The following is an 18,669-nucleotide window of genomic DNA, read 5'->3' as shown; positions in this document are numbered from 1 at the left end:
GAGGTTGCAGTGAGCTGAGATCGCACCATGCACTCCTGTCTGGGTGACAGAGTGAGATTCCGTCAAAAAGAAAAGAAAAGAAAAGAAAATAGTATAACTATTTTAGAAAATACTTTGGCTGTTAGTTTTATAAAGTTAAACATCTACTAACTTTAAGGCCCAGCAATTTGCTTCTTGGTATTTACCAAGAGAAATGAGAATATTTGTACACACTTGCTCACAGCAATCTTATTCATAATAGTCAAAAACTGGAAGCAGCCCAGATACCCATCAACGGGATCCTGGGTCAATAAATTGGGATGTATTCATACAAGGGAATAGTACCAAGAAGCTAAAATGAATAAGACACTGTTAGATTTAACAAATGAACAGATCTCAAAAGTGTTATGTTGAATGGAAAAACCAAGCATTTACATAGACACAAAAGAGCACGTGCTATATAATTCCTTAGATGAAATTCTTAAAAGTCAAAACGGATCTTTGCTGACAGAAAGCAGATCAGTGGTTTCCTGGACAAGAGCTGGGTGGGCTTGCCTGTAAAAGGCACAAGGGTACCTTGGGAGGTGATGGAAATCTACATCCTGTTTGGGGTTGAAGGGGTGTATACGTTTGCCAAAACTCCTCGAACTGATATAAAGGTGCAGTTTATTGAATAACAACTGCACCTCAATGCAGTTTCTTTTTAAAGAAAAGTTTATGTGTATTTAAGTTCTCCTGTTTGAGCTTTGAAAGAACATTCCAACGTTTTTCTGTTAGAAAACATTTAGAAGTGCTCAAAGTAGCCGGTTAGCAGAGTTTTATGGGGAGTATGGAGAAAAGACACGAGATGGCGGTGTAACTCAGAGAAAGCAAGTGTACGGTGTCTTTCTCAGCGAAGCCCCGTCCACTGGCGGCCCTGCCCGTCACTGACACGACTGATCCTCAGTACTTTCTTTTCCAGGTGCTTATACAAGGGAGTCTTCTCTAACATGCTTAATGACTGTCTTCACTCAGCGGCTACGCCACAGGTCCTTTACACATCTCGAGAGCTTCGAAATAGAGTTTTTGCAAATAAAAGTGAAAAGCGTAAACGGTCGCCACTCAGTAATCCCTGCCGTTATTAGGGAGCCTCCCGTCTGCTGCAGCCGGTTCCCGACAGTGCAAGCCCGTGAGAAGGCGCCTCACGTCCGGACGAGCGCTCTGCTTCCCAGAGCACCCGATTCGCGTTTCAGGAGATCGGCCACTAGAGGGCAGTGCAGACGCGTGAGTGCCCGCACCTGCCCGGGAGGCGAGGCACCTGCCGGGGAGGCGGGGCACCTGCAGCAACGGGCCTGCCCAGGGAGCCGGGACCAGGCTATGAGAGCGCGGAGGGAGAAAGGAAAATTAATCCAGCCTGGAAACCACCCGTTAGATTCAGAAGGTCTTGTTTAAAAGATTATTTTTTGGGCTCGGTGTCTCACGCCTGTAATCGCAGCACTTTGTGAGGCCGAGATGGGTGGATCACCTAAGGTCAGGAGTTTGAGACCAGCCTGGCCAACGTGGTGAAACCCCGTCTCCACTGAAAATACAAAAATTAGCCGGGCGTGGTGGTGTGTGCCTGTAATCCCGGGCTGAGTCAGGAGAACTGCTGGAACTGGGAGGTTAGGGGGTGCAGTGAGCCGAGATCATGCCAATGCACTCCAGCCTTGGCGACACAGCAAGACTCCATCTTAAAAAAAAAAAAAAGAGGACAGGCGCGGTGGCTCACGCCTGTAATCCAAGCACTTTGGAGGCCAAGGCGGGCTGATCACCTGAGGTCGGGAGTTCAAGACCAGCCTGACCAACGTGGTGAAACCCCGTCTTAAAAAAAAAAAAAAAAAAAGAAAGAAAGAAAGAAAAGAGTATTTCTTGGTAATGACAAAGTTTTGTCCATCACACGAACTCTACAGATAATCGTGGACTCTGGCCTGGATGTACAGAGCAGCTAAGGGCCGACTGGAGAGAGGAGGGCAGGCAGGGGCCGAGGGCAGGGTCCTGCAGGAGGAGGAGGCGCCAGGTGAACCTCCCATTTCCACGACTTGTACTGTGGGGTTGGCCCCCGGCCTGTGCCACGTGTTGGTGAAAGCTCAGATGGCGACCACCCCACTGCCTTGAAGATCAGAGGACGAAGTTCAGGATAACCGGTCACTGGAGGCTGGCGGGGAGCTGGCAAACAGACGAGGCTGGAGACAGGGGGCTGCAGACCGCGAGGAAAAGGTCACTTTCCAGCTGGGCCTTGCAAGGACCGGACAGGCTTCCCTCGCTAAGGCCCGACCCTGAGGCCCCGCGGCCCCATCCGCGTTCCCCGCGCTGTGGAGAGATGAGCCGAAGCTGGAAGAGGGCAGCCCTGGGCTACTCCTAAGGCCTTGAGCTTGTTACCAAAGCTCCCTGAGCTTCAGCTCGTTTTCCAGAGAAACGACGAAACCAGACGTCTCTCCCGAGGCTGCTTTGAGGACCACCGGGGACAACGGGAGCAAAGCGCCTGACGCAGAGGGCTTGCTCTGTCGTTCGTTGGCCCCCCACCTCTCTTTTGTGGTTTCCCTGGCATCTTGTGACTGGCTCCGTTCTGAGGTCAGTTCTAGCGGCAGCCCCCCAAGTCAGCCGGGCCTCCGGTCCTATCTTCCGTAAACGCTGTGAGTTTGCTTCTCACAAGCTGTGGTTATCTTGTCTGTCTCCCTTTTTGAAATCTTGGGCCACGCTTTTGCGGTGAGCACCAGCTTGCTAGACCTCCTCGGGGAGCCCCTGGGGGGCCGCAGCCAGCAAGCTGAGGAGTTATCAATGTGCCAGCAATGCATCAGAACCGCTTGCTTTGTGCAAACCGTGGCCTTGCGGACTTCGCATTGGCGTGAGATTCTCTAGTCATCTTCATTTCCTGTTGCCTCCTATATTACTGTCTTTCTTTTTAAAATTTTTTTTCGGTCAATGGCAACTTTTACATGACTTTGTGTGATCGTGCCCGCAGGGACTAAAAGCACTCACTCTCACTGCATCCGGAGCCGTCCGCTCTGCCACCTTTCCCTGCCCTGGACAGTCTTTGCCGCTCTGCCCTTCGCTCTAGTCTGCGCAGTGGTGACAGCCTCCTTGCTGGGTTCTCTGCCTTCAATCGTGGCTCTGTGTGCCGTTTTCCTCCACATGCAAGAGCTCAACTTTTAAATACGGTCATCACATCATGTAACTCTTCACCTTCACTTCTCACAGCTGCTTGCTGTGGCTGCAGTCAAACCTACCCTCGTACGGACCCCAGGCTCCCTCTCTTCCCCCTCCTCACCGTGCTCCTGGCTCTTTCCCACCACACATGTGTCAAGCTCCCCCTCTCATCCAGGCCTCCCGACTTGCTAGTCCTGTGCCTGAATCTTCTTTCTTCATTCACCAGCCTGCTGCCTTTTGTCATTCTTGCTCTGATTCTATCGCTGTCTCCTCAGAGAGGTCTCCCTGGATGCCCACGTGAAGTACTCCTCACTTGGCCTCAGCCCCTGTCTCAGGCTACGTTCTTTCCCTTCATCACACTTAGTGCTCGCTGTTGAAAATTGTCTATTTGAGCCGGGCGCGGTGGCTCATGCCTGTAATCCTAGCACTTTGGGAGGCTGAGGCGGGTGGATCACCTGACGTCAGGAGTTGAAGACCAGCCTGATCAATATGGTAAAACCCCGTCTTAAAAAAAAGAAAAGAAAAAGAAAATTGTCTATTTGTTCCAGCACCACAAAGTTTAGATGTAAAATAGAGTTTACTGGAGGAAAACAGGCCACAGAATAGTGGGGTACACGGTCTTCTCAAGTCGTGTTACTCCCTAGCTCTTAGGATATAGATGGTCTGGGGCACCATGACCAAGGTACCAGCAAGGAAGGACGATGTCCCCGTGGCGATCTGTATATTTATGGTGCCTATAAGAGAAGGGACAGAGGATTTCCGAGGGACCACACACATTCCCTAGTTGAGAAAGTGGCCTTGTTGGAAGGAAAGGTCCTCCAGAACCTGACAACCAGACACTCACCGGCCCTCCTGTTGGGCTGGGGTAGAGTGCCTACCAAGCCCTCTACTGAGCTACCGTCCTCCTGTGAGACCTGGGTGGAGACCCTGACCAAGTGCTCTGCTGAGCTACCTGCTCCTGTGAGACTCAGGTAGAGCGCCTACTAAGTGCTCTACTGAGCTATTTCTATATAAAGGCAGGGAGGAACCGAGTCCCTGGGGCCATGCACGTCTGCCTCTCCTCAGTAAAATACAAGCCCTATTAAGAAAGAGACTTTATCTTGTGTATAGCTACAATAGTACCAGGTGCATAGAAAGGCAATCAAAAAACATTTGTTCACGCCTGTAATCTCAGCACTTTGGGAGGCTGAGGTGGGCGGATCACAAGATGAAGAGATCGAGACCATGGTGAAACCCTGTCTCTACTAAAAAATATGGAAATTAGCTGGGCGTGGTGGCGTGCACCTGTGGTCCCAGCTACTCAGGAGGCTGAGGCAGGAGAGTTGCTTGAACCTGGGAGATGGAGGTTGCAGTGAGCCGAGATCCTGCCACTGCACTCCAGCCTGGCCCAAAACTGAGACTCCAAAAAAAAAAAAAAAAAAAAAAAAAAAAAAAAAAAACCATTTGTTGAGTGAATGGGAGAATAGCAGAATGAGTAATGATAAAGTCGTCATTCGAAAGTAACAAATGCAGAGAGAAAGACCATCTTTACTGGAAATGCAATCTCGGTAGCGACCTGGAGCTGATGGGGAGGGGTTGACTAATTTACTGCAGTGTTGCAGCTGAGCACAGAAGGCACAGAGGGAGGGAGGGCAGCCGCTGATGTGGCTCCAACTCTTAAAGGTTCTTTTCTTGGTTTTACATACACACCCATGTTGGTCCTGTGCTGCCCACAGCTTCATTTACGGAATTACCACCACCAAGTTGACACATGCTATCTCTTAAATTACTCTTTGGTATCAGAAGCCAAGTTTCACATTCATTTTTGTCAGAGAAAGAGATTGGGATTCTTTGGGAGACAATTGCCCTTCATGCCAAGGAAAATCTTTCTCATTCTGTTTTGTTTATCTCAAACCAGCATCACAGTGTGCCCTGGATGGGTTTTGGCAACAGGAGTGACAATGAACTCATTTCCACGGTGATAAGGTCAAAGCTGTTCATGCTTAGAGCATCACAATCAATTTCTGAAATGCTTCTAAATTAGAAAAGTGAAAAAACTTGTTAAATGAAGGAAAAGTGTGCGATGAGCTAAATGCTGGGAGAATGACTAACAGACATATGAAATACTCATCAGGCACTTGACCGCATGCACCTCGGGAGGGTTTCTTATTGGAAGACACTTCCCTGGAGATGAAGTCAGTGTTCTGGTCGCCTTCATCTCACAATTACCAACCTTGGAATAGATATTATTGACTTGTGAAATGGACAAAATTTGTTTTCAAAATGTCAATAAGAACTATTAAGTAAGCAAAACAAATCTTTAGTGGTCTCTGTCATGGTCCATTAGTGGAATTACTTTTCTCCACCAATGTAATCATCTGTGTTTCAGGCTCTCAGGAACTGAAAAAATTACGTATAATGGAGAAATTATACCCATTTTGTCATTAAGTGTTTCTACTAGTCAAGTAGTCTATTGCAGTAGCGTTAAAGCAATTATCTTAATGATTAGCTTGACACAGTCTCAACCTCTGACATTTTTCACTCTTGACTACTTTTTCCTTAGCATTCTCTTTAGCGCCATCCTTCCCCATTTCCATGCTGCTCTCTTCCTGCTCCCTGTGGGCTTTTTAGGACGTTTCTTTCTTTGATCACCTCCTGAACATCGATCGTCCCCAGTCAATCCATTCTCCTCTCATACTTGATGTTTTTATTTTTTTTTAACCTCATCTGATCACATAGCTTCCAATTTCACTTAAGTATAGGCTTTCAGTCAAACTTCTCAATAACGTTTGTAGCCACATCTAAAACTGGACTCATGACCACACAGCAGCCCCCCAGGTTCCTCACACTCCACTCACCCTCAGCTCCTCTGTCCCCATCACCAACTCTAGGTGCTCCCTTGATGTCCATACAGGGATGGGTGTGATTCACTTTCTAATGATAAGTGTGGGAACCTTTCTGCATCCCGCGCTCTCACTCACCACCGCTCTCTGGATCCAGCCACCAACCCAGCAACCTACAATTCCTTGGGATCTTTCCTTCCTACACATCGTATTCCAGCTGGAACCACTGTAAGCTCATGCCTGGTCTCCCTAAGCTCAGAAGGCACTCAGCTCCCAGCTGGGAGGAGTGGGCCCCCATCACCAAGTCTCCTCAAGCCTCTTCATTGAGATGAGATTTTATATGGCTCTAAATTCATTATATTTAAATTACAGAGAATGTATCAGGATGAAATACAATTTATGCTAATAAATATTTCTTCTATATAAAAAATGTAAAGAATTTGGGAATTAAAAACCATGAATCCTGGCCAACATGGTGAAACCCCGTCTCTACTAAAAAAAAATACAAAAATTAGCTGGGCGTGGTGGCATGCGCCTGTAGTCCCAGCTACTCGGGGGGCTGAGGCAGGAGAATTGCTTGGACCCAGGAGGCGGAGGTTGCAGTGAGCCAAGATCGCGCCACTGCATTCCTGCCTGGTGCCTGGCGACAGAGCGAGACTCTGTCTCAAAAAAAAAAAAAAAAAAAAAATGGAAGTGAAAGATATGAATCCTGACCTCTGGAAGGAGGAGTGGGTGAGAAACCAAGGTAACAGTGACCCGGGACCGGATTTTACCTCCTCCATTTGTTTGACTGCAGCAAGTTACTTTAGTTTTTGTTTCTTTGTAAAATGAAGACGAACCCTTCAGTCAAAGGTACATTTTGACAGTTAAATTATAATATGCATATAAAGCTTACATCCCCCAAACTTGCACATGGTTGATTATCATCAAATCATAATTACTATTACTTAGAAGCACAAGACTTTTATACTGTAAAGTAAAATATCAGTAATACTTTAAAATAACAGTTTAAGGAAACAGTAATAGAAACTCCATGAAGAATCCACCCCGTCTGCCAAGGAACAGTGCTGACAGCCATTCCTCAAGGAACCCAGATTGTCTGGAGCGGAAATTACAGACAGGAAACCCCTACCTAGACACAGCAGCACCAAATGTTCTCTGACTCCTCAGCTCCTGAGAAAGAAGATTTTGCTGCACAAAGCAAAAAAGGAAAAAAGTGAGAAAAGTTTATAGACTTTTATGATCTTTCAGTAAGGTTAGCCTAAGACTCACCTCTCACCTATGCCCAGGGACTTCCAGGTTTGAAAGCATTTCCACCACTACTGATGATCTAAGAGAGATACTGGGGAAAATATAGCTGCATAATCCTTCCCTGAAGGTGCCGCTCCCTGACCTCCAGGCTCTCCTGGGTGTGGACTAGTTGGGGGAGATGATTAGAAACTACCATTTGTGTCTATTGCACGCAACGATAAGAGATAAACTTGGCTGGGACTATTAGAGGTCATTTATTTAGTTCAACATTTCATGTACCAAAAAGAAAACCCAAGTCCAGTGTGGCTGAGTTGGAAAAGTCACCAAGCTACTGGAAGCAGAGCCAGGCCTAGAGTTCCGAGTCCAAAACTTCTTTTCTCCCCCACCACAGCTGCTGCTTTACAGTACTGGGGTTTTGGAATTTTACTCATTCAAATGCAAATGTTTTGTGTGCTTCTTTAATGGGACATTTTTTGTCTGACTTTACTAAGTAGGGTTTGCTGTGCTGAATGAATGAGTGGATTGGAGGTGTTGAAATCGTCAACCTCTTTTAAAGGATCGTTATTTTTCCTTTGTTTCTCTTTGTGATGGGAAACACTACTTCTTTTTTCCTCCCAGCTTGAATTGGAGACAGCAGCACAGATAACTTCACTTTCTCCTTCTCGTGGGTGATGCAAGTAGTGGGGATGAGATTAACGAAATCAATGGCTCATGGGAAAGCCTTCCCATTTTCAGTCTCACCCCTACTTCAGAATATGGTCCAGTGAATCCATTGCTATGAAACAGTGCCGCAGCTGGGCTCAGTGGGGGTCTGGGTGGTCTCACAAAAGCTAGCGATAGCTGTAACTTTGAGAAGCCAGAGGTGTTGCAAGCCGTCCAATTTCATACCACTGGGATAAATCATGATTAACATGTGACTCATACAGTCTGCCGTTGACCCGCTCGTCCATTAGTTATTGAAGTCATGCTATATTCCAGGTACTGCGTTAGGTTCTGGGGATTCAGCGTGCTTGCTCCATAGTCCACATGGACAAATCAGTGAGTGATGATGATGGGATGTGGTGGACACTGTGATGGGGAAAGATGAAGTGAGAATAGTCGCACACCAGAGTGGCGTCTAACCCGTCTTCCGAGGTCAGGGAAGGCTTTTTGGAAGAGATGATATTTAAGCAGAAACCGGAAGAATAAAATAGGTGGCACAGGTGAAAAGGTGGAATAGAGGATGCTCCTGGCAGAAGAAGCTGTATTGTATATCAAAGGCTCAGAGGCATCGGAGAACCCACAGAATGCAGGGAAGTGTACAGTGCGCCGAGAGCACAGGTACAGGCACAGGATCGGGAGGAGGGGGTGTGCATGGAGGGGGCGGAAACCCATCCAAGGGCCCCAAGGCCCTACACAGCCTCTCCTTGTTTGCCACCGGAATTTGCGTGTGACCATGGCACCGCCAGGGACGCCTTGTGCACCTCGATCCCCATGCACTAGCCTCATGGCCTTTGGGGGTTGTGGTGTGCAGAATGGAGATAACATGGGTGGTACGTGTGAGGTCAGAGAACGGGGTACACATGTGACCACTCAGAAAGGGGCTCTTGGGTGGTGGAGGGAGTGCAGTTCTCTGCAGCATCTTTGGGCAAGGACAAGATGGCAACAGAGGAATAGCTGCAACTAATAGCAAAACAAAGATTTCAACTAGCAATAGCTTAAACAAGGAAGAAGTTTCTTTTCCTTGTGTGTGAAGCAGCCTGCATACAGGCAGCCTGGGCCCTTTGTGGCAGCCACACAGTGTCCTCTGAAAGGGTGACTCACCTCCCAGATTTCTAAAGCCTCGTTGTCCGCACGTGGCTTCTACCCCGGGGCTGCATAGACTTCAGCCACCCCATGTGCATTCTAGCATGGAGCTGGGCTGGACAGGTAGCAGCCCTTTCCTTAGGGCTAATGCATTTCCTGTTTCTCTCCAGGTCAGTCAGGATCTTTGATTTCGGAGCACAAGGCTTCTGTGGGCTACTGGCTGGGTCCCAGCCTCCCTCCACGGCTCTGTCGTGGATGGGAATTTCCACCACTGCCTCCATTAGGTAACTACAGTGCCTAGCAATCACTTGCTATTGTTTCTACTGCTGCTCTTTGTCTTTTAAAAAAGTATTCTTTATTTTTAACATTTTATTTTTAAATCATTTTAGACAACAAAAAGTTACAAAAATAGTGCAAAAAATATACCCTTTATATACCTTCCCAAAATGTCACTATCCTGAATAATTGCAGTGTAATCATCAAAGCAAGGAACTCAAATTGACAGAATACCATAAGTACATCCATACACCTTATTCAGATTGCCATGCCCCACTGATGTCCTTTTTCCCGGTTCAGGGTCCAGGTCAGGACCATGGTGGCATTTAGTTGTCATGTCTCAGTCTCTCCCACCATGACTGTTGTGCCTCCTAAATGCGTCATATCAGAATGTATGATCTCCTCTGTTTCTCGAGTCTAGTAACTTTGGTGTGTTGGTTAAGGTAGTATATGGCAGGTTTCTCCACCAGAACATTTACCATTTTTCTTTGGCAATTATTAAGTGTCTTATAGAGAGCTACATTGAAACTAAGCAAATGTCCTGTTTCTCGAGATAGTCCCCCCACCCTGCCCCCATTGGTTTTAACACCTATTAATGACCTTTGCCTGCAACAGATGCTACTCTGGTTTGTCAAATGGTGATTTTCGTTTTGGTCTTTTGAAGTGTCATCATGGGCACACAATCTACAGCTGGGTTCGAGAATGTCCGGCAGTTAACTTGTCAGCCCGCTATCCCGTGTGGTTGGTCCCTGGTCCTTCAAGGCCAGCTGTGCTGACACGGACCCCTCCAAGCCTTCTCTGCGAAAGCCAGGCCCAGCCAGGCCATAGCGCTGTTCCAGGCTCCACTTTCCTCTTATTCTCCACCTGCTGCTTCTGCTCTTCCTTCTCTTCTGGATCCAGACTCTGGGGGTTATTCCTGGAGTGCATCTGGATCTGAGGTTGGGCTTTGCATCTTTCTGGCTCAGCACCCCATTGTCTCTCCTCTTGGGTTTGTTAAACCTGACCTCCACCTTCCTCCTCCCGTAACACGGTTCTCTGGAGTGTATCACAGCCTTCATCCTGCAGGTCGTTCGCGGAGGTCCAGCTCTTCAAATCTCTGTGCGTTTGTGGAGGTGTTCTCTAACATTTTTTTTTTTTTTTTAAGACGGGGTTTCACCATGTTGGTCAGGCTGGTCTTGAACTCCTGACCTCAGGTGATCTGCCCGCATTGGCCTCCAAAGTTCTCTAACACTTTTTCTTTGGAAGGCTAAGAGCCAATGCTGAACAAATTCTTCATGTACTTGGGAATTTTTGTTCAGAGTCAAATTGAATAAGGGATCAATTTGTCATTAAAAAATAAACGATTCTCACCCCTGGGGCAAGTTCCACAGAGGAGCAGGTCAAAATCCCCTTGGAGAACTGCGCATGCTATTTTTATGCTCATCATAAGTATTCACAGGCCAGAGAGGCTGAGAAACTAAGAACAAAGTAGGCTACTTTCAATATCTAGATGTGAGTATAATTGAGAGACAGGATTGGGGCGAAGGAGTCAAGTGAGTCTCGGCAGCTCCAGCATAAAACAGGGGGAACGTGATAATAACAAAGAGACCTTTTCCTGAGTCCTTACTGCGCGCCAAGCACTCTTCAAACACAAACTCATTTAACCTCCACGCTAACCTAGGGCAGTAGGTACACTTGCTGTTCTCATTTTAGAGCTGTTAGTTCAGAGCGACGAGGTAACCAAAGGGCACTCAGGCAGGTACTTGGGGAGTGGATACTGCAGCCCAAAGGGTCTGACTCCAGCACTCACAACCTGATCACTGCCCTCCATGCCTGGCCAGGTGGCAGACCAGAAGGAGGTTTCTCCTGGTCTCAGGCTGCCAGCCTAGGTTCTACCATGTGGAGAAAGCCAGTGTCGGGCCTCCTCAGTCAGTATCACTGGACGAGAATTGATGCCAGCCCCCCGCTGTGATCCCTGCCGTGATCCCTGCCGTGATCCCCGCCGTGATCCCCACCGTGATCCAGGCGGTCAGTGGTTTGCAAGGGTGCCTGCTGCGCCAGTGCCTGTCATGGAACATGCTTCCCATTGGGAACGTCCCTGTGGACACTGCTTGGCCACTATGGTGCCCTCTGGCTTCCTGGCCACAAGAGGAACAGACCGTGGCCTCCTTGGTGATGGTGGGTCTTAGTTTGGCTATGGCATCACTGCTGACTTGCCCTCATCTCACCTAAGCAATAAGATCACATGTGGGATCCCAGTCCCTACCATACAGAAAGGGAAGCACGTGACGTGACTCGTGAACAGAGGGAGAAGGAATTGTGCTCAGCTGGCGAAGGCAAAGGAAGAACAAATAGAGGCTGCAGCCACCAAGAAGAATAGAAGAGGAAGGACCAAGGATGGTAACTGGTTAATAAGCACTGAGATGGCCTTGTGTCTTGTTAAAATATTGAGATGTTTCCAACTGCTTGGTAAATGGCCACCACTCCAAACCTACTCCCTTCCCAGTGCCCTGTCACCCTGTCACTCTTTTCCCCTTCCAGCAACTACAGGGTTAATGTATGTTTAATTTAGAATGGTTAGGTCCTAACCACTTGAATGTTTTAAGTATTGCCCCAGAAGAGAACTAATACTGAACATGTGGCAAAAGTACAGACCTTCTCTACGTTTCAGTGCCTTTCTCCAGAGCGTGATGTCCATGGCACACAATCCCTCTTCCCGTGGAAATGCTCTTCCCCTTGGCAGCTTTTAGCCTGCAACGTTGATGCTGAAGACGCTGCCTTCACTCCCCTTCCTTGGAAAAAGCCCAGCAGAGAGGACTTCCAGCCAACCTCCCCTTAGCCATTCAGCATGGCCTTGCTGCCCAGAAGTTCACCCTCTTGGCATGAGAGGCACTGGAGGGCTAGGCCGTGGGCTACACCATCCCAGCACGCACCGGAGGTGGAAGGAGGACCCTCATGCACTCTGCAGCCCTGCTGGACTTCTGTGAAATTCATGGCTCGGGTAGCAAAGAAACCCAGTTCAGCCACCAAACTATTATAAAAGGCGGTTACAGTCAAGGTATAAGATGTGATAATTTGTTACACATACTCATTGTGTAATAATTTTCACATTAACGCTTCCATTGCCCCCAGCAGCTATTGTGTGTGTCTGTGTGTGTGTGTGTGGGGGGGGGGGCGTTCAGGACATGAACAGTCTATCAGATTGAAAACCAAGAACAACACTTCTCCAGCGTTCCTTCCTGCAGCCCCCTTTCCTTCACTTCAGAGCTGTTCTCCTCTAGCAAAGCCCAGCACCTGCCTTTCAGCCCACTCCTGCCCTCTCATTCGGATGCTGTATTTTGTAGACAAACAGCTCATGCGCCCTTCCCACCATGCTTCCCTCCTCTCTGGCCTCGTTTCTTCTCGTGCCTCCCTTTTATGATGATTAATCATCAGAAGAGATCCATCAGTCGTGGGGTGGAGGAAGTGGATGAAAATGAAGAAATCTCTCTCTCCCCCCATCTCTCTCTCTCCCCCCTCCCTCTCTCCCTGTCTCTCCCTCCCTCTCTCTCTCTCTCTCTCTCTTGCACACACTCACATAAAACCTTGTTCTGTTGGGTGCTGGAGCAAACGATATACCTGTGGAACCTGTCCTTGTGGGTACCACCCTGTGACATCATTTTGTTCTGGGAAGATTCAAGAAGTGAAAAATCAACTTTGAAAGATCGGTTATTATACATTTCAGAAGCGTGGGGTTGATTGTTCTCAACTGTAATTCCTAGACAGTGAGGGTGACCTGGGGTTCCCAGGAGGGGCAGGCCCTACGGGAGGGCACACGGCTGCTGTAGTTTGGTCAGTCCTGTAAGGAACACAAATTAACTTCAGTGTTACTTAGAGAATTTGGCATTCCGGAAATAGTCTTTGAGCCTCAGACGAAGTCTACACGTTTTTGCACCTGTGCCTCAGCTGGGTGCCTTGCAGCCCTGGTTTCTGTGAGAGCTGGAACCGGCTCAGCTTTCTTTCCTGCCCATGCTTCTGCTTCATGCTCTCAGACTCTTCTTACAGAACAGTGTTTTAAACTGTCAAATAAAATTGTAGGAAAAAAGTCACCCATAACTCAAACTCACAAAGTAATTACTTTACATGTTAGTCTATTATTTTCATGTCTGTAACCATATGAATAATGATAGTCATGGCCTTAAATTTTTCTTTCAAATATTTCCATATTATTACATAATATAATTTTATACTTTTAAATTACTATTTTAATAGCTAAATATCCCATTTAGCTACTATGTCCTAATTTTCTTAACCATTTCCTTATTGTTAGATACTTGATTATTATTTTACAGTTACAGATCATGTTACAATCAATATTTCCATGGACTTCGCTTTTTTTCCTTTCCACTGTTTTCTTTTTGAGATGGAGTCTTGCTCTGTTGCCCAGGCTGGAGTGCAATGGTGCGATCTTGGCTTGCTGCAAACTTTGCCTCCCGGGTTCAAGCAATTCTCATGCCTCAGCCTCCTGAGTAGCTGGGATTACAGGTATGTGCCACCACATCCAGCGAATTTTTGTATTTTTAGTAGAGATGGGGTTTTCACCATGTTGGCCAGGCTGGTCTCGAACTCCTGACCTCAGGTGATCCACCCGCCTTGACCTTCCAAACTGCTGGGATTACAGGCCTCTCCACAGTTTTCTTAGAATAAATCCTTGGAGTTAGAATGGTCTAGGTAATGTGAACATTTGTATAGCCTTTTAACTTTCCATGAGGGCTGTATTTGTTTATACGACTTGCCTCATTATATGTCTGCATTCAACTTGCATGTCTTACCCAATCTTCTTTTGTAATTTTTATATTATACTTCCTTTTACTTAGAACAACTGTATATTTTTATGTAATTGTATCTGTTATTTTTCTCTTCTTTCTTATGTTGCTTTAACTCTTAGAATGTTATCAACACTTTAAAGTTCTGCCTTTTTGCAGACCCATCTCTAATTTCCTTAATAACTTGTTCTTTGATATATATGGAAACCTTTGAATACGGTTGTATGTTTATTTTTTCCACAAAACTATATCATTAACTCAATATCACTTATTATGTTTTGCTGTTTTTGAAAGGTTATATCAATCCCATAATTACCTAGGCCAATTTCTGGGCTCTCTTTGCTTTTGTGTTCATATGTTTTTATATTTTTCCTCCATCTTTCTTTGCTTTAGACATGATGCTGTAGTATGTTTTGATATCAGGTACAGATGCGTATCCCTTGTTATGATTTTTTAAGAAGCATTCTTCTCTTCTGCCCTGACAATCTTCACTTCCATGCTGTCTGAGTAGTCTGTGGTCTTGGCCACACCCTAAGCTAAGCCAGCACCGCGATCATCCCACCTCTGAAATAACAAACGTAAATCACACTGAGCCACGCACTCTTTCCCTTCGCCTTCTCCACTCTCACATTCCATCACCTGCACTTTGCACCATTCGGATCTACCCCTCTCAGCCCGGATGAGCAAAATGATCAATCATTATAGGATAATCCCAACAGCATTTCACATTTCACAACTTATTGTCCATCCACCAGAGCTACGTCGAGCATTTCCAACTCTGGAGGCCCCTGTCTGTGAAGGCTCAGTGTCTGCCCTCAGCGGCTGGGTGCAGCCCCACAGACATCAAGGGACTCTGTCGAATTACGCTAGTTTCTCTGGCTGCACATGCAGGATTTGAGTCAGGGCAGCAGAAGATTGAAATTGGGAAATCAAAATATGCTGCATTCTCCAATCAACAACGTTCTCATAGTCAGTGTTAAAAATTCTGGAACAGATTTTAAGACATGTCAGTAACCAACTAGGAGACTAAAGAGTTACCCTTGGGGCCGGGCACGTTGGCTCACGTCTGTAATCCCAGCACTTTGGGAGGCCGAGGTGGGTGGATCCTGAGGTCAAGAGATCGAGGCCATCCTGGCCAACATGGTGAAACCCCGTCTCTACTAAAAATACAAAAATTAGCTGGACATAGTGGCGTGTGTCTGTAGTCCCAGATACTCGAGAGGCTGAGGCAGGAGAATTGCTTGAACCCGGGAGGCGGAGGTTGCAGTGAGCCGAGATTGTGCCATTGCACTCCAGCCTGGCACCTGGTGACGGAGTGAGACTCTGTCTCAAAAAAGAATTACCCTTGGAACATGGCATGGCATGTAAGATCAAATTCCCTTTTTTAACAGTAACATTCACTTAAATAGGAAATAGGAAACTACAGAAGGAAATGTGTGTGTGCGTGCGTGCGTGCTTGTGTGTGTAAGGGGAAACACAGGAACACAGGGACAGAGACAGAGTTGAGAATTCCTGCCTCAAAAAACCCGATCTGCTGGAGTTTGTACACACTCTCTTTTCCAAGCCTGAAAAAAGTTCCTCACAGAAGTAATGACCCGGACTTACAGAAGAGAGCGCTAAAGCTCAGAAAGTCAAGTCAGCCCTCAAGGCCACTTCACCAGTAACTGGCGAAGCAGGATCCCACTCAGATCTGCGTTCTCCACCTGCTGCCACAGGCTTTGGTGATGCAGTGAATCAAACAGTACCGTCACTACATACCTCATTACGATGCCACGGCTGTCTGTCTCAGCTCCACCACAGAGGTCATTGGCCATTTTCCTCAATGACGCACAGAGCAATGCCTGCTTCCTACCAGTTACTTAACCAATAGTTGTTGAACAAATTGCTCCATTCACTTATATTCATGGCATACGGATGAATAAAGACATGCTCACCAAATATTTGGCTAACAAATACTCATGTACCTATGAAAGAACAGCCATGTGCCGGGCAACAGAATCAGGATCCGAAGCTCTTGTGGGGACAGCGAGCAATGTGACGGGACAGGAGAGGAGTTAGGAAAAGTATTTTTGATTTTGTTTGGTTTTTTTTTTTTTTTTTTTTGGTTTTTGTCTATTTTTTTTTTAAATTAACACCTTGCATTGGTGTGGTACATTTGTTACAACCAACAAGCCAACAAGCCAACATTAGTACATTAGCTAACATCTGTAATTTAAATTAGGGTTTACCCTTCTGTTGTATAGTTGTATAATTTGTGTTGTATAGTTTTGAGTTTTCACATATGCTAATATCACTCATTCACCATCACAGCATCATAGAGAATATTTTTACTGTCTTCAAAATTCCCTGTGCTTAATCTATGTATGCTCCTTCCTGTACCTCTCAACACCTGAAAACCACTGATCTTTTTACTATTTTTATAAATTGTTTTAGAGTGCTATGCAGTAAGAATCATATAGTATGGAGTCTTTTCAGGCTGACTTGTTTTACCTAGTCAAATGCATTTAAGATTTCTCCATGTCTTTTTGTGGCTTGAGAGCTCTTTTATTTAAACCAGTGAATAATACTCTGCTGTCTCAGTGTACTGTAGTTTGCTTATTCACTCAACTATCAGAGGTCATTTTGGTTGCTCTCAATTCTTAACAGCTATGAATTGGGTTTCTAGTTAACAGAGAACACACGAGCATCACTCTCTGCTGCTACTGTTTCAGGAGCTCTGTAGATGTAAGCCTACCACATGCTATAGCAGGAGAGACATCTGCGCACAGTGGGCCTGCTCTTCTCTGCAGACTTCCGACTGGCTCCCTGATGCCTGTCATGATTTGTGGAGGAATATAATGTTAAATTCTGAGACCAAATATTCTTTGTTAGACTGGCACATTCAGGAAAAAAAAAGCAACTAAGATAGTTGGAGGACTCAAAATTTTCTCCTTTGAGGAAACACTGGAAAAGAGAGACTCAGAGACCCTGCCAGCCATCTGTAGCCATCTTAAAGGCAGTCACTTGTTCTGCAGGACCTTGGATGACAGAAGTAGGAGGTATGAATAAAAGGAGACTTGTAGCCCCTCCAGGCTTTGAGACGACACTGAGGGTTCCCACGCACCTTGTTGCAGTCATTTTCCCATCTCCATCATCAAAGAGCAGGAGAGAGTTGCCATCTGACCATCGAGTCTCAAGACATTGCAGCCCTGATAAGTTCTTACATATACCCACAGGAACTTGACTCAGAAACATGTCAATCAAGAACACTTCTGAGACAATCTTGAAACTGCATCCAGGAAGCCACACAGCACAATTCTACATCTCAGATGTCACCAGACGCCCTTGAAGGTGATTGAGGTTGCTTTTGTAAAGTTGGAGTTCAGAACCCTTAAGTGAGCACACCAGCTCTCACACGGGGTATGGTGGCACCTGGAGAGGGCAGGCATTGCTTTCTCCTGGTGCTCGTGAGTTTTCATGTTCAACACGTTTTGTGTTGTCTCCACTTCGGTTCACAATTCTCCCTGCAGTTCTCATCTGAAGCCACAGCCGTGGGTGGCCCCACAGTGCTTTTCACGGAGTGATGTGAGGACGCTGTAGGTCTTTTCCCCTTTGGAGCCGAGGCAACCCATGTGCCCCCTGTTTCAAGCAGTTCTTGCCGCACGGAGGGAGACCCTCTTCTGGGGACTTAGTGCCACACGGACGCCCGGCCAGCGCCCAGCGCATACAGCAGTGCCAGGAAGAGCCCTGGCTCTTTTCGGGAACTAAGCTGCTTTGGGTCCTTAGTTTCATGCCTGAATCCCCATTCATTTTCTGAGTCCCAAGCTATCTGGTATTTTCCTTGACTGAAATTCTTAAAATCATCTTGGTTCAGTGCCTGCCACCCACCCTCTGCCTCTTGTGTCTCAGTGTTTCTATAGAAATAGATGTCTGGGTGTTAAAATCCTACAGTCCTAGATGTCCGAGCCTCGTCCCTTGTTATCCATTGCCCAGTGCAATCTCCCTATGGCTCACGCTGGGCTCTGGACAAGGAGATGGTTTTCCACTGGCAAGAGCAGCGCTCCTGGGACACACCTCTGCTGTATGGACTCTGCCTGGGCCCCTCACGTCAGAATCCTAAAAGCAATTTTGACTCAAACTTACATTTCTTTTGGCTTCAAGGAAGAACCATATAAACTTCAATTTGGCTACACAGGTCAAGAAAGTAAACGTCATTACAGGCCTTCATTTAAGATCTGACTTTACAGTTCACACATTTTCTGTCAGAGGAAAGTACGTGGAAATAACTTGCCATGCTTATAGTGCAATCAGTTTAATTAGTTTGTACACACCAGTAAAATATCAAACATCGGCAGAGTCACATCTTCTGACTGTGCCCCATTACCATGAATGCATTACAGTGTTACTGTCGAGTTTCATGTTAAAACACTATTTCATCATTTCACACTCCAAAACCCTTTATTTGTTCAGCCAGTCATGCCAAAACAATTGAGGAAGAGAGAAGCAGGCTCTCTCCAAACCTTTGTGCTGAGATGAGATCGATGGCCATTTTAATCCTGCACCATTCCGTGTTTTCTTAAAATTTCCCTCAGTGGTAGATTAAGGAGCCTGAGGAAAAGTTACTTCAC

The 18,669-nt window shown here is 46.4% G+C and overlaps 1 long non-coding RNA gene across 1 annotated transcript in view; it reads left to right on the top strand.

Moving 5' to 3' along the window:
• LOC108294540 overlaps window positions 1–18,669 on the top strand; it is a 46,898-nt gene that overhangs the window by 17,121 nt on the left and 11,108 nt on the right. Inside the window, exon 2 of the long non-coding RNA XR_001821086.2 lies at window positions 9,173–9,286. This is a non-coding gene — a long non-coding RNA (uncharacterized LOC108294540). The remainder of the gene's footprint in view (window positions 1–9,172; window positions 9,287–18,669) is intronic.

The sequence above is a fragment of the Cebus imitator genome, unplaced genomic scaffold, assembly GCF_001604975.1.
Source record: "Cebus imitator isolate Cc_AM_T3 unplaced genomic scaffold, Cebus_imitator-1.0 Scaffold586, whole genome shotgun sequence".
Lineage (NCBI taxonomy): Eukaryota > Metazoa > Chordata > Mammalia > Primates > Cebidae > Cebus > Cebus imitator.
This window is presented reverse-complemented; position numbering and strand designations above follow the sequence as displayed.